The following is a 26,956-nucleotide window of genomic DNA, read 5'->3' as shown; positions in this document are numbered from 1 at the left end:
GAGAAATGTGGGTGATGCTAACTGCAGGTGGTGTTTTTGTACAGTCAAGGTGATAACACAGAGCATGGGATCTCTCTTTTTAAACAGAGGAAAGAGAATCTGAGCAGTGATTTGCCTCAGGTCCCCAGATAGTGAGGGGCAGGCTGGGCTAAGACCCCAAGTCCCATTTACATCCTTTCCAATGATATCCTTTAAAGTGTCCTGCTGGGAGGCCAGCAGGCCATTTTTTCAGGTAACAGTTTAAAAATCAGAGCATTTACCTGGCCCATCTGTGGGACCCACCAAGTCAATGACAGCAGCTCTTGAGGATGGGAAAGTTCTTTTCCTTGTTCCACACATACGCTCTCAAGGAGAGGTCAAAGGAACAGGTGATGACTTGACTCTGGTCCTTGAAATGAAAAACCAAGTGAGGCAGGGACGTGGGCTCCAAAGCTCAGAACCTTGACACAGGCAGGTGGGCGGGCGCCACGCTCACCACCCCCATGGATGTGATGGACCTCTGGTGGTCCTGAAAGGCTACCAGCTGCAGGCCCTGGATGGTGAAGAGCACCAGCTCTGACCTGGATACCAGTAGGATCACCTGAGAGCCGTGGCCCTTCATGATGTGAGGAGGCATCATGGTCTCTGGCAGGAGGAAACGCGATCTGTTGTCCTTTTTGAAATAAAGACACACAGACTGTCATTTCTTAGTAGCAGCTGCGGGTCTAGAACAGACATGCCTCACCTAAGATGGTGGAAAAAGCAATGGCTTTGTGGTCACAGCTGTGTTCAGTCCTGACCCATGCATTTGTTCCCCTAAGTCCCCCAGGCACCGGCTCTGAGATACTGACTGCGATGCCTCACAGGGGCTGGGAAGGCCCAAGATGACATGACAGTGGAAATGACCCAAGGATGAGGCTTCTGCTCTGCCTTCTCCCCTTCCCCATCTAAGACAGGATGATGTAAGAAATGGCCACATGAGAACTACGACTTTTATGACATCTGCCAAAAACTTGGTGAAGATACTTTTATACTGTATAGTGTTACTTGTTAAAAATTTTTTTTTATTTGATCATTTCCTTATGGAATTTAGCACCAGGAAAATAAAATTACCTCTTCTGAAGAATTCATGTGTTTTCTCACATCAGACAAAGGATTACATTACACATCCTGTATCCCTTTTTTCCTTGGCTGCCAGGAAGCTCAGAGTAAAATTTATGGTCAAATGATGACAGGAAAACAAATGAACATAATACAAAAGAAAAAATGCTAAGGACCACAGGGAAAGCCTATCAGAGGGATGCAGGGTTTGGGAAATAGAGGAGACAAAAAAGGAGATGGATGTGGGTCTTATTTTCCTACTGGATGAGGAGTTCATTAGGGAAGAGAGAGTTGTGGCTTTTATTCACCTTTGTGTGCACTCAGTGCTGAGAACAGTGACTCTGACCTAGTTGTGAAAGAGAGGGATGAATGCAGCAGGGAGACCAGTCAGGAGAGGGGAGAGAGTGGACCGTAGGTGACGTCTGAGGCCCAGGGCCAGGCACAGGGTCCACTACACAGCACACGCCCAACTGCTCAGCTGTTACATAAATCCCAACAAGAAAACCTTTGTTGGAGTTCCCGTCGTGGCGCAGTGGTTAACGAATCCGACTAGGAACCATGAGGTTGCGGGTTCGGTCCCTGCCCTTGCTCAGTGGGTTAACGATCCGGCGTTGCTGTGAGCTGTGGTGTAGGTTGCAGACGTGGCTCAGATCCCACGTTGCTGTGGCTCTGGCGTAGGCCAGTGGCTACAGCTCCGATTGGACCCCTAGCCTGGGAACCTCCATATGCCGTGGGAGAGGCCCAAAGAAATAGCAAAAATAAAAAAAAAAAAGAAAACCTTTGTTGGCTCACTATGATTCACTGAGAGGAAAGAAAAGTGCCCCAAAGGAAACATGAGCAATCTGTGCTTGAAGCATCATAAGGCATGGAGGTGACAGCCCTAATACGGGGATCCTTACCCACAGTCCACTTGATCCCTGGACTTCTTGGCCCCTAGCTTATAGGTGGTGACAACAAACTGCATGCCATTGTCATTTCTGTGCATCACCATTAGCCAGGCTGCCTTGTCAGGGGCCCAACAGGCCCTGGACATCTGCCAGATGGGAGGCAGAAGGCTCATCCTCTGATGGACACAGCAAAGAGTGAGTGTGGAACACCTGGGGAGAGACTGCCACATGTCAACACCGTCTCACGTCTCCTCACCGGTGAGGGAGGGGACTTCTCCAACCTGGGAGCACTATGAAAACCGCTCCCACAGACCCAACCACCATGACCTTACTTGGGTCTTACAGGAGTGGCCTGTGCCACCTGTGGACCCTCCTTTCGTGACCACACCAACCACAAAGTGAGGTTAATCCAGCCCTAGTGTGGCCCTGCTGGGAACATGGTGGCACACTGGTCCCAGGGAGGGCGATGTGATGGGTGAATCAAATAAATGGATTTTCTGTTTTTGAGCAGCTGCATGTCACCATCTTGCTTTTGCCTCCAATGTCTTCCTCGGTAATTCCTCTCCTATCTCCTTGCAGGCTGCTTCCAAACACCCGCTTCTCGGTGCTGCCCATGGATCCTGTGCCCTCTCTCTGCTGGCTGCCCTCTTCAACCACCAGCCTCCCCTGGCTACAGGCTCCAGCACCGCCAGTCTGTCCTGCTCTGCCACTGCTCTCTCTTGCTGTCCTTCCTTGGCCACCAGCCCAAGTACATCTTAGAGATCTTCTCCAGCTGCCTGCTTTTCACCCTAGTCTAATTTTCAAATACAACCCCTGGCACTCAGAACGAACATCTCTGAGCCCATGAATCACTGGCAGATGCAGCCCCTCACATGGGCCAGCTACGTGCAGGCCTCCAGGTAATGGATGCTGTCCCTGCACTGTCAGCATCTCCTCCATGCCCGGCCTGGACCCTCTCTTCCTCACTCTTGCTGAAGACAGTTCTCAGGCCACCAAATACCTCATGAGCCTTTCCACCAAGAAGTCTCTAAGGCCCCAAACCCCTTCAATATTGAACTCTGCCCTCTCTAGCCAGGGAGCTGACCCCTTCCAACCTGTGGGCAACAGGGCAGCATGGAAACAGCAGAGGCTCCAGGGAGAAGCCAGCATTGTGTTAAGTCAGCTGGTGGCCCGTGAAGGCCACCACTGCTCTCAGCCACCACCGTCACTCATCGTCATCATCCCCATGGGCTAAGGGGCTTGGTGTTACACAAAAAGCTGCCCCCCAGATGCACCCCACAAGCTTAGGGCACAGGACCTGCCACCTTGCGTGCACAAAGCCAAGTCCCGTGGGCAAGGAACACAGCCCCACTACTGACCTTTGGGCCCAAGTCTGAATGTGGGGTTGACGCAAACACCCACGGCCAGTCAGGAGAGCAAAGGAGACTGGCAGGGCTGTTGGGAAACATGCTCACCCTGGAGAGCAGCTGCAGCTGGGGCACCGTCAGCATGTAGAGTGCCCCCTCGGCACAGGTGGCCTGCAAGCCAGGGGACAAAAACTGAATAAAGAGCTAAAGTGAATCAGAGAGAAAGTGTCCAAGAAGATAAGCGAGGAAGATCAAATAAACGCATAAATGAAGCTCCTAGAGAGGAGAAGTTAAATAATTAACAGCCTGGCATTTACAGTCCATGTACAATGAAACTTTCTGGAGGTAAAAGAAAACCTGAATCATGTACTGAAAGGGTATATAAACTCCTGGGAAAGTTGAGCTATGACGATACCTACAAACATCTATATTCAAGAGAATGGATCAAAGCAGAAAGGTGGGAGTTCCCATTGTGGCTCAGCAGGTTAAGAACCTGACTAGTATCCATGAGGAGGTGGGTTCCATCCCTGGCCTTGGTTAAGGATCCAGTGGTGCACTAAGCTTGTGGTGTAGTTCACAGATGCGGCTTGGGGCCCGAGTTGCTATGGCTGTGGCGTATGCCGGCAGCTGCAGCTCCAATTCGACCCCTGGCCTGGGAACTTCCATATGGCATGGAAGGAAAAAAAAAAGGGCAAAGCGGAAAGGTGGTGGAATATGAGAGGAAAGGTGCCAGGCACACGCCAAGCCTTAGAAAACAGGAGTAGTGATCCTGATTAGCAGAAGAGATACAGGATTCAGGCCCCAAGTAGGAAATGAAACAAAAGTGAAGACCCTTTGCCATGCTAAAAGCTGTAATTCACAATGAAGTAATAATACTTAGACATACCTAGGAATCAAACACCCCAATCACATTTACAGAGCAGATACAAGAAAGAGTGGAATGAAATTCACTGATAATTAATAAATTATGTGTTTAAATATATTATTAAAATAATAATAATAATATGGTGGAGTTCCCATCATGGCTCAGTGGTTAACGAATCTGACTAGCATCCATGAGGACACAGGTTTGAACTCTGGCCTTGCTCAGTAGGTGAAGGATCCAGTGTTGCCATGAGCTGTGGTGTAGGTTGCAGTCGTGGCTTGGATCCCACATTGCTATGGCTGTGGTGTATGCCAGCAGCTACAGCTCTGATTAGGCCCCTAGCCTGGGAATCTCCATATGGCATGGGTGTGGCCCTAAAAAGCAAAAAAGAGTATGTATATATATATATATATATATATATATATATATATAAATATAAAGAATAATATAATTCTCAGCCTAAGACAAGCCAAGTAGATAAAAAGTAAATAAATATGACATAAACAACATAATTAAGAATGACTAGGAGTTTCTGTTGTGGCTCAGAGGGTTAAGAACCCAACTAGTATTCATTGCAGGTTTGATCCCTGGCCTTGCTCAGTGGGTTAAGGATCTGGCATTGCCACAAGCTTTGGTGTAGTTTACAGATGCAGCTTGGATCTGGCATTGCTGTGGCTGTGGTGTAGGCTGGAAGCTGCAGCTCTGATTTGACCCATAGCCCAGGAACTTCCATATGCTGCAAGTACAATCTTAATAAAGCAAAAAAAAAAAGAATGACTACCTTTGGACCTCTGCACCCTAATAATGGAGAGCACAGTCCTCACAAGCACACACAGTTAGAAAAACTGAATAAAGGTTGGCACAAGATGAAGAATATGGGAGTTCCCCTTGTGGCTCAGCAGTAATGAAACCAATTAGTATCCATGAGGACATGGGATCGATCCCTGGCCTCGCTCAGTGGGTTAAGGATCTGGCATTGCCATGAGCTGTGATACAGGCCGCAAATGTGGCTCAGATCTGCTCTTACTGTGGCCGTGGTGCATGCGGGCAGCTAGAGCTCTGATTCAACCCCTAGCCTGGGAACTTCCATATGCCATAGGTGGGGCCCTAAAGAGAAAAAAAAGAAAGAATGTGACTGGTTGCTGCAGAGGTGCAGGTGTGATTCCTGCACAGTGGGTTAAAGGATCAGGCATTGCCACAGCTGCAGCTTATATTCAACACTTGGCCCAGGAGCTTACATATGCTGGGCATGCAGCCATAAAAAGAAATAATTTTTTTTAAACTTTATGTATGGTGAAGTAATAAAAACAATATCCTCTGGTCACAATGATATAAAACTAGTAATCAATAGCAATATTTAACAGACAAGACATTAGTATAATCACAAAAAAAAATGGGAGAAAGTTCGTATACACAAAAAGAAATAACACGGGGGAAAATTTTTTAAGCAGAGGGAATTTAAAGAAAAATTATCAAGAGAATATTCTACAGAATTGTGTGCATAGAAAATTGAAAACCTAGATACACTGGGTAGTTTCCTAGGAAAATACAACATATCAAAATGATCTTAGGAGACAGAAAAGCCTGAGCAAACCAATTTCTATAGAAGACAAAGAAAATTACCCCACAAAAAAGTATCCAGCACCAGATGATGAAAACCTACAGAAATGCGGACATTTATGCCATGTTCACTGCTTCTTAAGATATTGGTTGTCCTGAAATCAATCAATAGATTCAAAGTAATCAAAATCCCAGGAAGCAGTTTTGTAGAAATTGACAAGCTGTCTTGAAAAATTTTAGGGAAATGGATATATTTTCAAAAAAAATGCTGGAGGTCACAATTTAACTATACTTTGCAGGAAACAAGACCCTGTGCGACCGTCATAAGGCCAGACATACAGATAAGTGGAAAGTGACCCACACATTCAACATATAATACATGTGACACAGACAGCTGATATTTTCATAAATGAAGGTGACGATGTAATTCGATGAGGAAAGGATGGTCTTTCCCACAAATTCTGGATATCCATTTGTAAATAAAAAGGACCCCTGGAGTTCCCTTGTGGCTCAGTGGTCATGAACCCGACTAGTATGCATGAGGATGTGGATTCAAACCCTGGCCCTGCTCAGTGGATTAAGGATCTGGCACTGCTGGGCGCTATGGTGTAGGTTGCAGATGTAGCACGGATCTGGTGTTGCTGTGGTTGAGGCATAGGGTGGCAGCTGCAGCTCTGATTCTATCCCTAGCCTGGGAATGTCCATATGCAAGGGTACAGAACTAAAAAAAAAAAGCAGAAAGAAAGAAACTTGACACTGACCTTGCTCACAAATATAATTCAACTTGAAATAAGCCACTGACATACACAGAGAACATCTTCGAAATAATGCCTGGGACAGGGGAAAACTCACAAAGCTGAGCCAAGGAGTCAAGGTGCTGCGTACGCATTTGGAGGCCTTTTCAGGTTGTTAGCAGTTCAGGACACTGTGGGTGCAGAACTGAGGTTGCCTGGCCAGCTGGGGCCAGGGCCAGTTCTTGCTCCCAGGCCCACCCACAGCATGGTGGCCAGCACCTGGTTCACACAAGGCCCCCAGACCTTTGAGTCTCCGACTTCGTCTTCTGCTACCAGCCAGAATAAACCCTGTGCCCTTAAAGCACTCATGGAGTTAGAGCCCACCCAGGTCATCTCTCTTTAGCTGGGTAACAGAAATTTCTCATGATGCTATAAGCTTTGACCACTTCTCCTGAAATTCCACACGTTTACTCAATATATTTTTCGGCCGTATATTGAGGTGCATCCTAAAGTAGCATGGCTGTATCTTCCTGGGAGGTTGACTTAATTATTATCTGGAGATGACCCCTAATATCCAGGAAAGACTAGGACCTTCCAGCCCTCCCATCTAGCATTACTAGCTGGGTCAGCTTGCTTCTGGTTCTCATCCCCAGGGCACACCATTTTCCCATCCTTCTATTTATTTATTTATTTATTTATTTTGCTTTAGGTTTTATTTTTCTGTTGTAGTTGATTTACATTGTTCTGTTGATTTATGCTGTAAAGTGACTCGGTCATACACACACACACACAAATTCTTTTTTTTCACATTGTCAGCTTCCATCACAAGTGAGTGTCTAGATGCAGTTCACTGTGCTATACACCAGAATCTCACTGCTTATCCACCCCAAATGCAATAGTTCATTTTCCCATCCTTTCAATTCCACCCTTCCTAAGTGTTCTGTTTTAGATGAGTCTTATATTAGTTTCCTAGGGCTGCAGTAATAAAATCAGTGGCTTAAAAAACCAAAAATTTAGGAGTTCCCACTGTGGCACAGCAGGAATGAACCCAACGAGTAACCATGAGCACATAGGTTCGATCTCTGGCCTCAGCAGGTTAAGGATCTGGTGTTGCCGTGAGCTATGGTGTAGATCGCAGATGCAGCTTGGATCCCGGGTTGCTGTGGTTGTGGTGTAGGCTGGCAGCTACAGCTCTGATTTGACCCCTAGCCTGGAAACTTCCACATGCTGCCAGTGTGGCCCTAAAAATAAAGCAAAACAAACCAAAAAAGTCAGCAAAAGTTTATTCTCTCACAGTTCTAGAAGCCAGAAGCCTCAAATCAATAGCCAGCAGGGCCATCCTTCCTCTAATGGCTCTAGGGCTATCCTTGGCTTGTAACAGCAGATCCAGGGTTGTTTCTGTCTGCGCCTGGCTTCTCTGAGTGTGTATCTCTGTGTCCTCTCCTCTTCTTACAAAGATACCACCCATGAGATTAAGGGCCCAAACGAAATCCAAGATGATTTCCTCTTGAGATCATTAAGTACAAAGAAAAGGTACCATTTCCAAATAAGGCCACATTCTGAGGCTCTGGCTCAGGCTCAGCACAGCCACAGAAGCCTCTCTGCTATGACAGAAATGACCTCTTCAGGATGCAGGCAAGCCTGGCCATCTGGGGCACATTCTCCCAGAAGGAAGTAGCTTCCTGCCACCCTCAGACCCTTGCCACAGGCAATGACACTAGAGAAGGCCACCCTATGAGTACATGGAGAAAGAGAATTCTCACACTGTACAGCACTGCCAGCATCCTATGCCATGGGCACTTCTAGAGCACTGCGCTTCCCAGATCCCACACAAAGGACACAACCAGCACTCCACACAAATGGCTTACCTTCAGGTTGTCCTCTTTGCCTTCCATCTCCGCCAACTCCTAGCCCTGGAGGTGCATGTCCACACTCCTGGGCCATTGCCAGTGGTATGGCCATGCGGCCAGCAAGTGCAGAAACAAAACTCACCCAAGGTTTCCCCTCTGGGATGAAGACCTCAGGACCTCTTGCCTCCCAGACACCCCAAACAGAAACAACCGTAACATCTGTCTCTGCACATTCCAGGCACCCTAAACTCCTGACTGACAGGGATTAAGACACTCACTTCACTTTACTGTTTCTTATTTATCTATGTTGTTTTTTAGGGCCACACCCACAGCATGTGGAGGTTTCCAGGCTGGGGGTCTAATCAGACCTACAGCTGCCAGTCGACACCATAGCCACAGCAACATGGGATCCGAGCCATGTCTGCAAACTACACCACAGCTCATGGCAATGCCAGGTCATTAACCCACTGAGTGGGTCCAGGGATCAAATCCACAACCCCATGGTTCTTAGTCAGATTCCTTTCCACTGTGCCATGATGGGAACTCATTTCACTTTAAAAACACACAACCCTGAGCTCTTGAGCAAGTCACTGAAGGGAACCTGCCCCCATCTGCTAGCTTAGATGCCAGGCCTCACAGAGCACCATGTGGCTTACCAACACAAGTTCAGGTTCAGGGAAATGAAACATGAGGCTTTCAGTCATCAAATATCAGAAGTGAGTCATAATAAAGGGTTGGAGTCCACTTTCAATATTTGACAGTGATAGCTTTTAAGGCCCATCCCTCTCTCTTCCCCAGGGGCAAGCTGATAAGGGGAACCTGCAGAGAATTCAAACCAGGAAATCCTGGCCCAGGAGTGAGAACACTCCCTCAAGCCCCACTCCCCAAACCTCTGGGAAAACCAGAACCTGGAACTCCTCCCTGCTCCCTCAGCCATTCCCAGAGCTGCCTCCTGGAAGCCCACCCTGCTCTCTAAAGAACAGATTAACCTTTCACACCCCGTGGTCATGTGTGGCATCATCAGGCTTGATAACCAAGGCAAATTTCGGGTCTGGGTGGATCCTGCCCCACCACAAGACACATTCATCTTCCTCTCAGGATTCAGAAGCTATATGCTATATACTGTTCTTCTGGGAGTTAGACGAGAGATTACTGTGTGTAGCCTGCCTTATAAAGGATACTGCTAATTGTTCATTTAATCTTCTCGGATAATTCAAGGAACTTGGACTTTTCAGTTCCTCATAACCTTCTCCAAACCTAAATGCTAAAGTCACGTAGTTTACGTCTGCATATAGTTAACAGTCCACAAGGCATTGTTGGTGCTATTTTATACAGTGGATATTAATTTAGATTTCCTCATGTTTCCTTCATCATGGCCGTTGCTCATCAATCCTTCCTGCTTCTCTGAAATTTAATCTGTGATCCTTTTCCCTCTGCCTGAAGAAGTCTCATTAGTATTACACTGAAGGTAGTTTTATTTCCTCTGGCTACTGTTAGGTAGAGTTTTCTTAGGTTTCCATTGTCACAGGTCACTCTGATAGGTCTAGCTGCAGATTTATTTTTATTTCCCCTGCTGGGGGTTTGCAGGGCCTTCTTGATTCCATGGATTAACATCTTTGGTCACTTCAGAAAAACATCTACCATCATCTCTTCAAATGTTTATGTCCCCCTGCCTCACCTGCTCCTAAGACATCAAATAAATAAATACTAAAATTTTGCATGGATCCTTGATGGCCTTGTCACTGAAAGTGTGGTCTGTAACCTGATAGCATCAATATTCTGAAGAAGCTTCTAAAAAACTCAGAATCTCGGATGTCCCCAGGGACCCAGTGGATCAGAACCTTCACTCAAACAAGATCCACAGGTGATTCACACCCCATTCAAGTCTCAGAAGCACTGGTCTCTGTCTCTCAGCCTCTCTTTCAACTAACCACTCCTGATACTTTTATCTTCCAGTTCTTTAATTGTTAAATTCTTAACTCCTTAAGTGATACAGAGAATGCACATGGAAAACCACACAGAACTTAAACACAAGAGCTCAGTAAGTGATCACAAAGTAAATATTCATGTCACCACCCAAGTTTAGACGCAGAACACACCTGGTGGCCCACGAGCTCCCCTGACCCTCCCCAGGCTGTTTGTGAGTCAACTGTCCCCTGTGCTGCTAAATCATCCACTGAGGCCTAACCTTTGTTATTTGGTTTGAGAATTTCTTTCTACTTGGTTCTTTTCCAAATCTGTTATACCATTTCTCATGGCTTTAAATTCTCTTGAAATGTATCTCCCTGAGCATCAGAACCACCACAGGTGTGCTGTTGTCTGTGTCTATTAACTGCAGTATCTGAAGCCCCTGGGGCTCTACTGACATTGCTGTTGATGCTATAGGTTCTAGTTCACATTCTTATCTCATGTGCCTATTTACCTTTAAGTGTGTGTGGAAAAGAGAAGCCTGGGGTGATGTTATCCTCTTCCAGAAAGGATTTCCATTTACTCCCTCCTGGTAACTGGGCAGCTGCAGCCAACACAGGGACTGTTCCCTTTCAGACATGACAACCCTCCCAAAGTAAGATGATTCACAGGGCCCCAACCCTTGTCTATTTGTCTGTCAAAGCTCTGCTCTGCCTCTTAGCCTTGGAGTGAACACCTCCAGGGCAAAAGCAGCCCCAGTGTCAGGTTCAGCACTTGGAATCTTGGCTTAGAAACTTCACTCTTTTTGGCTCTTTGACTTGATGTATATTCTAATTTTTCTAACTGTCCTTCACCAACAAGTAAGTGTGATTCGTGTGGTCTGCCATTCCCAGGGGAGAACCACAGCACTTCCTCTTCATCTAGACCATGTATTCCCCAGTTGCTTTTTATTTACACTTATTATTCCAAAGTCTCCTTTAAACAACTACAGAATTGTTTATAACAAATCTGTCATCAGGGGAGTTCCCGTCGTGGCGCAGTGGTTAATGAATCCGACTAGGAACCATGAGGTTGCGGGTTCGATCCCTGCCCTTGCTCAGTGGGTTAACGATCCAGTGTTGCCGTGAGCTGTGGTGTAGGTCACAGACGCGGCTCAGATCCCGAGTTGCTGTGGCTCTGGCATAGGCTGGCGGCTACAGCTCCGATTAGACCCCTAGCCTGGGAACCTAGCATATACCACAGGAGCGGCCCAAGAAATGGCAAAAAGACAAAAAAAAAAAAAAAAAAAGAAAGAAAGAAAGAAAGAAAATCTGTCATCAGCTCCTGCTTTTTTTGTTTATGAGCTTAGGTCCTTTACAGAGTTAGTTCTGTTCACATAGGAAACTGTCCTTGGATGCCTGCCCATCCTGATGTCTGGGAGGCCAGCTTGCCCACACTTTCAAAGACCTCTTCCCTCTAAGAGGATTATGCTGCCCCAGGTGAGGGCTACTCCTTGATCTGCTAGCACACACTCACTTTCACTCTTTCTCAGGAGTCAAATGCTCCCTCCCAGTGATTAAGAATCATCTCTCAACCAAATGTCCTCGCAACAGGCCTTCATCACCTCAGGCAAACGCCTGCATCCTGTCCAACATGCTTCAGTTTTCCTTTAAGTTGGGCCCTCACACTGGAGTTCCTGTCATGGCACAGCGGAAACGAATCTGACTAGGAACCTTGAGGTTGCAGGTTCGACCCCTGGCCTTGCTCAGTGGGTTAAGGATCTGGCATTGCCATGAGCTGTGGTGTAGGTCCCAGACACAGCTAGGATCTAAAGTTGCTGTGGCTGTGGCATAGGCCAGCAGCTGTAGCTCCAATTCAACCCCTAGCCTGGAGAAGCTCCACATGCTGTGGGTGTGGCCCTAAAAAGAAAGAAAAAAAAAAAGGAACAGCTGTTACATTGGGCCCTCACTGAGACTTGAAAAAGGGGAGCATGCAGTAGTGAGAAGGAACTGCGAGAGGAGGAAAGACTCTGAGGGAGACCAGGAAACAGAAAAGCTGGGGTGTGCAGACAAAATGTGCAGGTAGGAGTTCCCACCATGGCTGAATGGTAACGAACCTGACTAGTGTCCATGAGGACACAGCTTTCATCCTTGGCCTTGCTTAATGGGACAAAGAGTCCAGCGTTGCTGTGAACTGCGGTGTAGGTCACAGATGTGGCTAGGATCCTGTGTTGCTGTGGCTTTGTGTAGGCCAGGAGATGCAACTCTTGTTCTACCCATAGCCTGGGAACTTCCAAATGCTGCATATGTGGCCCTAAAAGCAAAAAAAAAAAAAAAAAAAAAAAAGAAGCACAGGCAGCCCATAAGGCTGGACCTCACTGTGAGAGAGCAAGAGGCAGCAGAAACTGGGCAAGGAGCAGGCCGCCAGCATGCTAGAGTTGAAGGGGGACGAGGAGTCTGCCCTCTTGCGGCAGGCAAGAAGCTAGGGGGACAGAACAAAACAGGGTGATCACTTGGTCTGCCACATGGAAGGCCTGGCTTGAGATGCCACCCAACACGGCAGGTCTGATGCAAGTGTCCACAGACCCTGGGAAAGAGCAGAGGCTCCTGAGAGTGGGGTCACTCCTCAGCAGGAGGGGGCCCTCTGGAATGTCACAGGCCTCCAATGCAGACGAGGAGCTAGGCAGGCAGAAGGAGGCCTGCTCACACCTGTTCTCTGCTTTCCATACTTTGATCAGGCCCTGCTCATCCATGGTGACAACCAGCTGCAGTCACGGGTAGGTCACCAAATTCACCAGAGCCATGGGCTCTAAAGGGCTTGACCAGACCTCCATGCCCTGGGCAACAACACAATGAATGGAACAACTTAGGGAGGGCCCATTTATTTCCTAAATGCTATTTTCATTCGTTCACCCATCACCCACTGTGCACTGGGGACATACAGCCAAAAAGGGTCTGATCCTCATCCTTACAGGAAGCAGAGTACAGGAGCCAAGAGACACAGAGGTAATACTCCACCACAGAGGAGAAGGTGTGTCCTGTCTCACGGAGGAGAGCAGAGTCTGAGCATGGGTGGGGAGACACCTGGGGGCTGGCCCCCCATCACCAGGAGCACTGAGGGTGGGGTGGGGTGTGATGCTGGTGCAGTCTGTCTGAAGCACTTCAGTGGTTACCTACAGCTCAACTGAGGAAGGCTGGACAGGGAAGCAGGTCCCAATACCATCCCCTGATTGGGACCCAGGCAGGACCCAATACCATCCCCTGATTGGGACCCAAACTATGCTTAGGACCTGAGTCATGCTCAGGGCTTGGGCTGCACACAGAGAACTTCCACGTGGAGCATCTCGTTCAGTCTTTGGGGACCCCAGTTTTACAAAGAAGCTAATTTGGGCTTGTGGATGTCAACAGTTTCTGTTGCACGTCTGCAGCTGCCCTGCTCAGAACACCCTCTGTCCCAGGGCTGTGCCCAGCAGCGCCACCATGGGCCAGGCTTGGCCAAGGCCTGTGCCCTGTCATGGCCATTGGCAGAGATGGAAACAACTGATTCCACGGTCTCCCCCAGGATTCTGAAAGCTGGAATGGCACAATAAAAAGCACGGGTGCCAGCAGGCCCATGGCACAGGGCATCCAAGAATCAATACTGTAATTGCTACTTCAGTGTTTCCCAGCACTTTCTCTCCCACCTGGGGTAATTACGGTTCTTTTTCTATCTTGTGCTATTGTGCCAGCATGATCTTTGTCCAATCATGACATCCCAGTGTTCTTCCACTAGTTTCCTTCTTCCCCTTCACATCAATATTCAACAGTTGATTCCTGCTGGTTAAACAGCAAGACCATCACTGGGAGGAGCTCAGCACTGGTGACCAGCTCATGTCTCAGAGAACAGAGATTATTCAGAAAGAATAGAGGTCCTGTCATGGCTCAGTGGAAACAAATCTGACTAGGAACCATGAGGATGTGGGTTTCATCCCTGGCCTCGCTCAGTGGGTTAAGGATCCAGTACTGCTGTAAGCTGTGGTGTAGGTTGCAGATGAGGCTTGGACCCCACATTTCTATGGCTATGGCTGTGGTGGAGGGGCAGCTGCAGCTCTCATTCTACCCCTAGCCTGGGAACTTCCATATGCTGCAGGTGCAGCCCTAAAAAGACAAAAAGAATAAAAAGCAACCGACAGAACAACACTATATGATACTGAAAACTAAATATAGCAAGACTGGCATTCCAGAATTCTCAAGCACATCAATGCACAGTTAGCCTAAAAATAAAAACATCACACAAAGACTCCCTCCACGTTTGGAAGAGCTTTCATGTGAACAGTTGTTTTCCATCATCAATGACTAAAACTAAATATACCTCCTAGTTGTCAGTCAGTAGCCAGAAGATCTGATACATATATCTTGGGACAAAAGAAAAGATGTCACGTTCCAAAGGAGGAACAAAGAGAAAACATTAACAATTTAATGATTAAAATATTTTCCAATTTTTAAGTTTAATTGTTTGAATTTCTGGACTTCCGTCATGGCGCAATGGAAACAACTAGGAACCATGAGCTTGCAGGTTTGATCAGTGGGTTAAGGATCCAGCATTGCCATGAGCTGTGGTGTCGGTCACAGATGTGGCTCAGATCCCATGCTGCCATGGCTGTGGTGTAGGCTAGCAGCTACAGCTCCAATTCAACCCCTAGCCTGGAGAAGCTCCACATGCTGTGGGTGTGGCCCTAAAAAGGCAAAAAAAAAAAAAAAAGGCCCTGTTTGGTGGGGGGGGGGAACCCCCTCGGTAGGCCACGCGGGGAGGCAGGGCCTCGGCAGGCCGTGACGTGGGGGGGCGGGGCCTCGGCAGGCAGCGCGCGGGGAGGCGGGGCTTCGGCAGGCCGCGCGCTGACAGGGGGACCCTCGGTAGACCCGTGCCAGGGAGGCGGGGCCTTGGCAGTCCTTGTACGGGGGGGCGGGGTCTCTGCAGGACGTGTCCCGGGGGCGGGGCCTCGGCCGGCTGTGTGACTGGGGGGCGCGGCTTCTGCGGTACGCGCGCGGAAGAGGGGGGGGCCTCGGCAAGCCACTTGCCAGGTGGGCAAGGCTTCTGCAAGCCGCGCAAGGGGAGGCAGGGTATGGCAGGCCCTCCGCCGGGGGTGCGGGGCCTCCGCAGGCTATGTGACTTGGGGGAGCGGATTCTGCCGGCCGCGCGGGGAGGCGGGGCCTAGGCAGGCCAAGTACTGGGGGGGCGGGGCCTCGGCAAGCCGCGCGCGGGGAGGCGGGGCCTCAGCAGGCCAAGTGCCCAGTGGGCAAGGCTTCTGCAGGCCCTGCGCGCGGTGGGGCTGGACCTCGGCAGGCCGCGTGCCAGGTAGGAGAAGCCGCCGCAGGCCCTGTTCCGGGGGGGGCGGGGCCTCGGCAGGGCGCGCGCGGGGGGGCGGGGCCTCTGTAGGCGATGCGACTGGGGGGCGAGGCTTCTGCAGGCTGAGCGGGGGAGGCGGGGCCTTGGCAGACCGTTTCCTGGGGGGCGGGGCCTCGGCAGGCCGCGCGCGGGGAGGCGGGGCTTCGGCTGGTCGCGCGCTGACAGGTGGGGCCTCACCAGGCCGCGTGCCAGGGAGGCGGGGCCTCGGCAGGCCGCGCGCGGGGAGGCGGGGCCTCGACAGGCCATGTGCCAGGTGGGCGGGGCCTCGGCAGGCCCTCTGCCGGGGGGCGTGGCCTAGGCAGGCTATGTGACTGGGGGTCGAGGCTTCTGCAGGCCGAGCTGGGGAAGCGGGGCCTAGGCAGGCCATTTCCTGGGGGGGCGGGGCCTCGGCAGGCCGTTTCCTGGGGGGGCGGGGCCTCGGCAGTCCGTGGGAGGCGGGGGCACACGGCTCACACCCAATCCCAGGCACAGCCTAGTTCACAGTCCGCTGCCATCTTGAATCGCGGTGTTGCTCTTAGTTTCCTCAGGAGCCGTTTTTAACGGCTGGCGCAGCTGCTTCCCTAACTGGGGTCTGCAGTGCAGGCGTGGTGTCTCTGCACTGCGCCCTGCAAGCAACTGAAACCTGGCCAAGCACAAAGGAAAAGAAAAGGTAGACTTTGCTTTATTTCCCAGACTGTACTTTGATGAGCAGGGAATTGTTAATGGGCTTTGTAGGTGACAGTTGAACTGCTGAGGAGAAGAAGGAGGCCTGGGGGGGTAGCAGAGGAGTCCAGGGCGCCGGAAGAGCCAGTGGGGAGCAGGTGGTGGTGCTGAGGGAGTGAGGGGGCGGTGGGGACGACGGAGATGAGATGTGAGGGTGGTGGTGAGATGGGGAGGATGGCGATGAGATGGGAGGGTGGTGGTGAAGTGGGAGGTCGGTAATGAGGTGGGAATAAGGCGGGGTGGATGGTGATGAGGTGAGAGGACAGCTAGAGGAAGTGGAGAAGGGGCTGACTGCAGGGCCAGCAGTGAGAGGGCTGTCACACAGCACAGGAATCTTGACAGGCATCCAGCTTGAGAGGAAAGCCTTCAGGAAGGAGGGGCGTTGGGTGTCATTCAGATGGGCCCAGTTATGGTAGATTGAGGACGTTATCAGCACTACTAAATATCAAATAGACAACCTACCAGCATCTTTTACGAACCTGTAATGGAAACGAATCTGGAAAAGACTAGATATACACATGCAGGGGTATAATGGAATCACTTTTCTGCACACCTGACACACAACATTGGAAATCAACTCTACTTCAATAAAAAAGTTATTCAGGAGGGGACAGGAGCAGAGTAATAATTAGATTATTGTGGTGACAGTCGCCAACTTCCAGCCCCCTTTGGTGCTGGGCTCCTCCTTCGTCCTCTCACAGGTGCGAATGCCTCTGACCCTCTGCCCAGACGTGACTCTTGCTAGAATGTCCATGTTAGAGGGGCTGTGACTCTTTAAAAGGAATTTTTCCCAGGTGGGGTCCCCAGGGTCCCAGGCCTGGCTTGCCAAGAGTGGTCATGAGGGGCCAACTCTCACAAAAGCCCTGGGACTGAGAAGGCCTGCATCAGCTTCCACTTGGAGCCATGGAGGTGGCCAGTTACAAATGCCTTTTTAATGTTGCTCCCAACACTCTGTAACATATCAGGCCATTGCTTCAGGTAATTTCATCGTGAGGCCACTTTCCATTTTATTTCATATTTTCCTGAAGGGGTATTGTCCTTGTCAAGCAGACAGGAGCTGATGAGGTGAGGGATCGTAAATATGTGTCATAACTTTGTAAAATTTCTTACCCAGCTCCCTCCCATCATCAACTCAAGACCTAAGATACCTGAAAAGCATCTCTTCTCTTCTCCTTTTTCTTCCTCTGGCTGGTCCTGACCAGAGGGCCCTAGTGAGAGCGGCTCCTGATAATGTCAGGATCTTCTTCGGAACCTGCAGCATAATTCATTTTCTCCGGAATGGATGTGGAGCCTCCCAGTGCTTCCAAATTGGGCTGCACCAACTCTGAGACTTCTGTGTTCCATTTTCTCAACGCTCCAATGAATTGTCAAGACAAAGCTTTGTGTCAAGATAGAGAAGCATCTTTTCCCAGGCCTGCATTTCTGGCTGGGAAACAGGAGCCCAAATCCTAAATGTGTCTATTTGGTCAGCTTACAGTCCAAACAGCGATTTTGGAAATGCAGAGTTTGCAGAGCCTGATGCCTCTCCTGCAGTTTAAATCTGCACAGTTGTCACCAGTTACAGACTATGGCAGATGGCTTGCAGTGTGTAGAGGAGGACGATGGACAAGGAATCAAAGAGAGAAAAGAGCAGCACATGTCCTGGTTCAGCTCCTCCAAGTTGCCATTAAAAGTGCATAATTTCACCAGACTCTAGCCTCAAAAATCCGTGGTCAATTAAAAGCTGTCTCCGGTCAATGGGTTGTGACACAGAGTTTCTATGTTCTAGGGACACCTTCTACCCTTTAGACAGACTGCCTTTCGCCCTGAGAAATGGCATCCAAAGCCCCACTGTCAGCTAACAAGTGTGTAACTTGCATTGGGGGCACCTTCAGGTTTCATGGCATTTCCTGTCTCTTCACCATGTATAGGCTATGCGTTAAAACTTCCGAAATCCCCTTTTCTATTCTCAAGGGTTCCCACACCCCAGATGATGATGGAATCCGCAATTATAATAAGCAACTTCCAAACAAAATTGAGGGCCCTGCTTTCCTTACAACCATTGCTCTTTTCCCTATAATTCTTCAAACTGGCCCAAGACATTTTAAGGCTGCTGTCTTTGGCTTCTGTGAAGAAAAGAGTGTCTCCTGGTTTCTTCATCTGCTGAAGATGGACTTAGTCCCTTCTCATTTCTTAACCTAAGCTGTGAACCTTTTGCTAATGATGGTTTGTAGTCTGAGCTCTCTGGGGTCCAGAGAGAGCTCTGCAGGTGCCTGTCAAATGCTCCACCTGAGAAAGACCAAGCGAAGCTAAGTCAAGCACCATGGCTTGACACAGCTTTCCAAGTTCTGCAGCAGAACAGCAACCCCCCACCCCCACCAGGAACAGAACCTCCCATCAACAGCTTCCTCTCTCCCCCTGGGTTTCTCCCAGTAATTTTTTGAAGATTGCCCGGGGCTGCCAGCTTCATCTGCCTTTTCACTTGGCTTGTTCCTCCTCTCCCAGCTATTTGCTAAAATACAGGGTTTCCTCCCCCTCTTGTTAGAACAAAACTTGCTAGGAAGTTGACCCTAATCTTTGAGGCTTCCTTGTGTTGTCCCAAAGCCTGTCAGGTAATTTGTAAGTTTGTTAGTTTAAGTGGCAGAGCTAAAGGCTTTTCTCTAACCAGCTAACTGGTTTCCCCTCTGCCTCTGAGCAAGCTTCATACTAGAGTCAGAGATGTCCAGGCACAGCCTTCTGAGTACACTATCCTCTTGACTTTGAAATCTTCACTGGGCTTTGCCTGCATCTATGCTGGACGATGAGCCTCGGCAACACATGAGGACTTCCATGCCTCACTGGTCAGCACCACTGTGCTGCTGGGCTGGAGCCTCCATCCTCCATTCCTATATCCATGCCTACTTTTCAGGCTCACTGGTGAAGAAATAGGATGAGGAAGCAGGAAAGGATCAGAGGCAAGGAGCATGGTCTCACTGACAGTCCATAAGCCTGAATATCTGAGTTTCAGCTCCATTTATGCAGGTTTCACAGCTGAGAAACTGAGCCCACCCAATCCTCATTCTGTCTTCACACCACAAGGCTGGCATGGGCAGAGTGCCATCAGGAGAGAACACAGCTCCCACCATGGAGAACCCCTCTAAACTTGCTTGCACCAAAGTCTAGTTCCAACAGCATGTGGCCCGTGGAAAATGCAGCTGCGGTCAGTAACAGGTTCTCAGACAGCCTTGCCCTTGCATCCTAGCTCCTGGCACATGCTCCTTCCTGGTTCGCCTACCATGAAGCATGTGACCCCTCTGATGAAACACATATGTGATGACTGACATCCTGGGTCTCTGCCCATGGCAAGTAGGCCCCTGCAGTCACTGGACCACAGTTCTCCCCCACCAAAGGACCCTGCAGGCCATGGAGCACCATGGCTTACAGCAGGGTTTAGGCCCCCATCACTAATGTCATCCCACTAAGTATGTGCCAAGAAGACTCTTGTTAAGCCTAGAACCTAATTTGATATGTGGAAGATCCATCTTCACATAAGACCTCAGACTGGTGACAGTTTGGTTTACAGAGAGAGGGTCACAGTCCCAGAGGAGAGATCTACCCAGCAAGGGTGCTCAATGAGGAAGACAGAGCTTTATCCCCTTATTCCTGCAGCATCCACCCTTGACCTTCATGGTTCACTTTGGTCTCAGGCTTTCTCCCAGTGTTGAAGTGAGGGTGTGGGTGTTGTCCTGTACCTCTCCTAGGTCTTAATTATACAGCCAGCACTCAGCCTCCTCCCACACTCTGGCCCCTCAATCAGCCCTGGAAACTTAATGTGGTTATGACAGACATGCAGCTGCTGCGACAGCCCCTGCCAAGTGACAAGACCAGCCTTCCCAGTGAGTCCACTCAGGACCTGAGGCATTGCTCAGCTGGCTTGCTGCCTCCAGCAGCACTCAGTCAGGTGATGGTCCTTCCTCACCCAGCAGAGCCAGGCTCTCCTGGACTGTTAACATGGAATTTGGAGGGAATCTTGTGCCTCAAAGAGCATCACTCTTCTGGGGAGAGAAGAGGAATGCATGTGACAATATTAAAGCCAAGGCTGTGTGGTGAAAGTTTAATAGAACAAATATATGGCTGGCTGGCTGAAGAATGATAAAATCACTCTGATGATGAGGACTTTACTGCACTGGTTTCCAGACCCTTGTTTGCTAAATAAATTTATTTACTTGGACTCCAAGCTACTGGGTGACCTTGGTCCAATGACTCCACTTCCTCCAGCCACTGTTTCTTTATTGTAAACTGAGAGGATGGGGCTCTGTGAGTGATTCTCAGAGTATCCTCGTACTGGGGGAGGAAGTCTCATATTTTTGGAGCATAAATACTCTCTACCAGTTACTGGGCATGTTTTCAGGGGGTGCAGAGTTGACCCTAGTCTTGTTGCTCTTGTGCTGGTGGAAGGAAGCCATTGTTGCTGCCTTCCAGGACATTGTTGTCCGATGGGGAATGTGTGATGGGCTCTTTCTAAATCCCCTGACCAACCCCTCCCCCTGGTCAAATAAATTCCAAAACTATTTTAAGAAACCTCTGAAAGACTGACATGAAAGTATTTGTACTGTAGATGTCCCCCAGATGATTCACTTATTGGTTGATGAATTTTAGAATGTGTGATTAGATTTAGTCTAAGATCATAAGTCCTTTCTTATGAAATGTACATGCAGCTAGCACCCATGTCTGCATTATTCTCTGGGACTTGAGGAAGAATCTTGTTTGAAAGTCACTGCTATCAGGAAGCAAAGTGTTTGGGGTGTGTGCAGCCTGAGCTTGGCCAAGAGTTGAGTCCCTCTGGTTCATGCAGCTCTACCAGATAACCTGCTGTCACATAACCTACTGCGATGTTTCATCCATGTAGAGTATGTTAGCAGCTGTCTGGTGGGGCCTAGAGCAGCTCACTGCAGAAAGGAGTGAGGAGAGAGGGGTGGCTGAAGTGGGTATGGGGTCCAGAACAGGGCTCTGTGAGGGGAACCCAGGAAAGGTGTCTGTGTCAAGACTGATCACCCCACAGCACCATTGGATTGATTGAGGGAGGGAGAGTGTGATATGAAAAATAGCAAACCCAAGGAGTTCTTGTGGCACAGTGGAAACAAATCAGACTGGTATCCACGAGGATGCAGGGTTGATCCCTGGCCTCACTAAATGGGTCAGAGATCCGGCATTGCCGTGAGCTCTGGTGCAAGTCATAGACATGGCTTGGATACCTCATTGCTGTGGCTGTGATCAGCAGCTGTAGCTCTGATTAGACCCATAGCCTGGGAACTCCCCTATGCTGTAGGTGCGGCCCTAAGAAGCAAAAGACAGAAAAATAGCAAACTCGGGATATGCAATACACACATATATATTTTAGATTTCTTACATGTATAGCCATGACACTGACAGTTGATAAAATGGGTTCATTGATAAAACCGTAGGTATTGGCAAGATTCTTATGTTTCTTAAAGAGAGATTAATACATATAAAAGATTAGAACTGTTAAGGAATGAATGCCTTAGGAATAACAATTAATTGTCTAGTTGTGAAAACAGCCTCTCTGCCTAGATTCTGTAGGCATGAGTACAATGAAATGTCAGGTTTTCTGGGGTTTTTTTTGGCTGTACCTGCAGCAAAGAGAAACAGGCTAGGGACTGAATCCCACCTAAGCTGGAACTGTGGAAATGCCACATCCTTAACCTGCTGCACCCCCGTGGGAACTCCACAAGATGTCATTTCTTACAAATTTTCTAAAATTTAATCTTTTCCCTACTTCAAACGACTCACCTCTTTTGGTTGAAATTAGTAAGTTTTGTTATAAAATTGAATAGCAAGAGGACGCTGGCTACATACACGTTCCAAGTGGCTTGTCTCCCTTCTAGAAACCGCCAACCTGCCTGCTGCCATCCTGCCTCCCCAACCAGAGCAGATTCTTATTATCCAACTCCAAGCAGCTGTCCTCCCCAGGGCAGCCTCCGGTTTCTGTATGACCTTAGGCTCCCCAAGTGAGATGTCCCTAGGGTGCAGTGCTCTCGCCTTCCTCTCCTTCCGTCCAACTCCATGTCCACAGTGAAGGGTCCCAACGGAAACCCAGGCATTTGAGGGAGGCCCTTTCTCTTGGAAAACAGCCCCTGTCTAGAGGCTTACCGCCTTCTGAAGCCATTCCCACAGGCATGGGCCTGGACCACCACGGGCTGGTGGCCTCAACGTGGACAGTCAAGAGCAGGACCCAGCTAGGGACCTGCCCCAACAGATGCTCAGGACGCAAGTAAATGAGCCCAAGTTTGAATCTCAACAGTAGAATGTGGGCCTCCAGTCATTCTGCAGTGGGGGAGGGGCCGAGGGCAGGTGAGCCTGGGTGGGGGTGGGGTGCCATTCCATGCTGGCCTCTGCAGGGAGGCAAGAACCAGACGTTTCTTCCACCTTATGCAGGGGCCAGACATTTGTCGAGTGCCTCGTCAGGCAATGTATGTGTTGGTTTTCAGAGTCACAGCACCAAGGTTTGTCTTGATGTTCCCTTTCCCTTCGTTATTCATCAACTTGTTTGTTGTCTTTCAACCTGCTCAGCTTCCCTCCTGGCTCTTGGCTTCCTTCCCCAGAGGCCAGACTTTCTGAACAAAATTCACCATTTATCATCTAATAACCACTTGAGTTTTCATGGCCACCTGGAACCCAATGTTTATGGTTTGGCTTCTCTCACCAGACCCACCATTTGTGATTGGTGTGTGTCCATCTTTCCTAAGGAAGCCGTCCTTGTGTGCCAACCAGCATCCAGCAGGACCCACCTTCCTCATGTTCCCTTGTGCTGGAAAGGCCCAGCCTATCCAAAAAGCCACTGCACAGCCCACGTGTCCAAGGCCAGAGATCAGTCTGACATCTTTCCCGTATGATGACATTGCCGGTAAGTCTTGGAGCTTTTACCTTTTAAATGTTTGAATGTAACATTTTCCACAACTCCTCCCTTCTCAGGGATCACAATCCACTTGTGCCAGATAGAATATGCAGTGTTGAGTCCTCCTCCCCCCTCTTTCCCCTGTCCACTCAGTCCTCGTTCCCACTGGAATCAGTGTTACCTGTTTCATTCACATGTTTTCAGAGATCTTTTGGGCAAGGAACATTGAATGCAATCCATTTGCCTTTTCAAAAATTATTTCTTTGTCTCTGAAAATTAAAATGTGCACAGGGATGTAAAATGTTGGAGGATAATGTGAGAAAGCGATTATATATGTATAATATATGTGTATATATATATGTGTGTGTGTCTGTATGACAGGGTCCTTTTGCTGTAAAGTTGAAATAGACAAAGCATTGTAAATCAACTGCAATGGAAAACTTAACAATTATAAGGTAAGAGTTCATCTTGAAAAACAGTAAAAAGGAAAAATAGAAAATTAAATCTTGTCTCCGTATATCTGAGTATATTATTTTTGTCGCCTTCATACTGCCATTGTGGCACCTCTGTTACTGGACTAACCTTTATTATGGGAGTTTCTACATTCTCTTGAAATTCAAGGAACTGAAAGAACAGAGTGTTCAAAGCCAGGCAATATCAAAAGTAAATATCAGCTCCATTTGAATTTTTCATTTCCTATACACAGTGCCTGCCTTTAGCCTTAACTCTGTCCTATGCAACATTTTGGACATATCTTTACTGAAAGTTCTTTCCCTATTTATCTGAAATTTACCTTTCCCTCAGCATCAGCATTTATCTGGCAAGACTAGCCAAAAAGGGTAACATATTAGGCGCTTAGTAGTGAGCAGTTCTAGAGAGGGTGAGAACTTGGACTAGAAACTGAAATGTGCATTTTGGTCCAACCCAAAATAAAATGGCAAAGGGACCCCAAATCTGCAGGATGAAATGTCAATGGAAGAGGCAGGATATAGGATTGAGTGTTTGTGCTTCGTGGGGTTAAGGACAGAAATAAGGGACAAGAAGACAAGTTAATATACTAAATATCCCAGAGATCTGGTTTGTTTTTTTTTTTTTTTTTAGTCTTTTTTTTATTTTCCTTTTTAGGGCCAGACCTGCAACATATGTGAGTTCCAGAATAGGAGTCAAATCGGACCTACGGCTGCAGGCCTTTGGACACCCACAGCAATGTGGGATGCAAGCTGTGTCTGTGAACTACAGCATAGCTCAAGGCAACACCAGATCCTTATTTCACTGAGGGAGGCCAGGGATCAAACCCACATCCTCGTGGATACTTGCCAGGTTCGTTTCTGCTGAGCCACATTGGAAACTTCTTGTATGTCTAGGATTTAAAAAATCAACTACCCATGAAATGCATGTGCACCTTGAGAGAGTGCCAATATTTTATCCACCATTGTCCACTCTCCTTTTGGACAAAGCCAATCCCATCTAAGACCTGGCCTGCAAGCCCTGCCTATAAGCTTGTGAATTTCCTGTCTGCATCCCATAACCTTCCACTTTAGAATCTAGGCTCATCATTACCTATGGTCCCATCTGCATCCCTTAGAAAACAAAACAGAGACACAAATGAGAAACAGTTCTCTGACTCTTATTTTCATGTTGGGAATTAATGTCACCTTATCACTCTCCTAATGACATGAATGAGTATTCATGTTTTGTGTGGTGAGAAGAGAGGACAATTAGGAAACTTGCCAAGGGAGATAAGGGGTGGAAACCTAATAGGACTGCAACCAAATCTCTTGGGAGGTGAAATTCATTCTCTGCTGTAGCACCACTACAATTCCTACTGATGTTAGGGTGTCGGGGAAGGCAAGAGAGGTTTATAAGGAGTGTCCCACATTGAGAAAAAGACTTGGGAAGATGCTTCAGAAGCTTCTTACCCCTTGCAAAGAAAAATGGACTCAAAAGAGAGTGAGAAGCTGAGGTGAGAGGATTTCAAGCAATATCATGGTGAGCTTTCTATCAAGTATCTCTTGATGGGGGATTGAAAAAATAAACAATTTGGAAATATTTCTCTGTATTTGAGCTCTTATAATGAAAATTTTAAATGTTTTTCAACCAATAACTTCATATGAGAGGATTGGTGAGGCAGGCATTGTACCCAGGCTCTCAAGAAGGGCAGGCTCCTTGTTGTCTCCTCCCCTTTTTCAGCCATTCAACTGATTATTTATAAGATCCTCACTCATAGCTCTGATATAGTATTTGAATGCATCTTCTCAGGGACCCTGATAGAAAATCACATTGTGGAAAAGTGACATTCCCAATTCTGCAATCAATTTTTGTTTACTACCTCAAAACCCTACATCCTAGAGGCAGAGATAATCAAATTAGCTGAAATGTAATTAGGGAAAACCAGTCATGGATGTGGGTGTCTCAATGTCTTTTGGACCCTTATCTCTGATTATTCCTGCAGAGAGCTTCAGGACAGGCACTGACAGCTGAGGAGAAACATCTCTGGAAATGGATCACAAGCATCAGAAGACAGGTAATCTCCCACTTGCTGATGGAAATTTAAAGGCACTGAGAGATTCCAGGTTTGTGTCTTGTGGACATTTCAAGTCTGTGCCCTTGGGAGCTCTGGGTGTTGTTAGATGTAAGGGCTCATGAGAGGTATCCTGTTGATGAAGAAATGCTCCAACGTTGCAGCTAACCGGAGAACAGTCCTGATGGTTCACATTTCTTTGCAAAGTATGACAATGTCAGGTCAGTAAGTTGAATCTGCTGCTATTTATTTGTTGGTTGATTGCCAACGGAAATTCTGTGATGTAGTCAAAGAAGTAGGGAGGGAGAGTACAATTGTTCCCAAAGTACCTGCTGTGCTATAATTGGCCAAGATTGTCAAGTTTACTTCACAAGGATAACCAAAACCTTACAAAGGAAACACCTATGAATCAACCTTTATTGAAAAACTTCCATGCATTAACTACATTGAGAGCAAAACATTCGAGTAGAACAAATGCATTTGGAAAAGCTCTAGGCATGGAAACAGGAGAAATTTCTCTCAGAGTGTTTTCCATGTCTACAATTCATTGCTAGAAATTCTTTTTAATGGAACCCTAAGGCTTGCTAGGTAAAAGGACCTAATATTTCTAGAAAAAACAGTAAGCAAAACTAAGGAACTGCAGCCCAAAGGGCATGAATGCCCTTGGCCCAAATTGAGGATACCGTGCTTAGGCTGGAGCTCTCCAAACTCTTTCATGGGGATCATATCTAAATGGACAGTTTTCAAGTTTGCAATTTGAATGTGGGAGATCATCTCACAAGAGACAGGTTGAAGAGGAGAAGGTCAGAAAGATCGCAATGAGAAGACATATCAAAAAAACTCCCCAGAAGATGCCAATTCTCCATTATATTCCTCTCTTGAAAGAATTCCTGGGCTAGGTATTCACACATCCCACACCAGCAAGCATGCACACGTCCACTAGTGTCTAGGGCTGTCAGGTGCAGGGACTACCCTCCACCAACCGCTCCTAGCATCTGTTGAAGTGGGTCTGCTTGGGAAGCCAGTAGCGCATGCATGAAGGCAGAGGGTGGTTTCCCAACGGGTGGCCCGCCTGGGGGTGGGGCCAGTCATGGCGGCCTTTCTGCTTAATTCTGTGAAGGCCCTGGTAAGGCATATGGGGACTTTTCACGTGTTGGGTGTGAGCCCTCAGCACTCTTTTTCACTCTGTAGGATATCTGGGCCCTCCTCTGTGTGGGTTCATGCCAGCATGGAGTTAAGGTCCGGAGCAGTGTTTCACCACAGTT

General features: G+C 48.2%; 1 long non-coding RNA gene and 1 pseudogene across 1 annotated transcript; one reads left to right on the top strand and one right to left on the bottom strand.

Annotated features, from left to right (window-relative positions):
• Positions 1-256: 256 nt before the first annotated feature.
• Positions 257-13,042, bottom strand: LOC146396318 (F-box/WD repeat-containing protein 12-like; annotated as a pseudogene).
• A 3,031-nt stretch (positions 13,043-16,073) lies between these two features.
• On the top strand, positions 16,074-20,491 carry LOC146396317 (uncharacterized). The gene is made up of 2 exons (XR_014826496.1): positions 16,074-16,243; positions 17,411-20,491. It is a non-coding gene; the product is annotated as an uncharacterized LOC146396317 (long non-coding RNA).
• Positions 20,492-26,956: the final 6,465 nt, after the last annotated feature.

The sequence above is a fragment of the Sus scrofa genome, chromosome 14 (genome assembly GCF_054392235.1).
Source record: "Sus scrofa isolate SSC_HxYL_T2T_F1_AM1 chromosome 14, Sscrofa_HxYL_maternal_Yorkshire_Landrace_v2.0, whole genome shotgun sequence".
Classification (NCBI taxonomy): domain Eukaryota; kingdom Metazoa; phylum Chordata; class Mammalia; order Artiodactyla; family Suidae; genus Sus; species Sus scrofa.
Note: the sequence above shows the minus strand (reverse complement) of the source record. Positions and strands in the feature narration are given on the sequence as shown.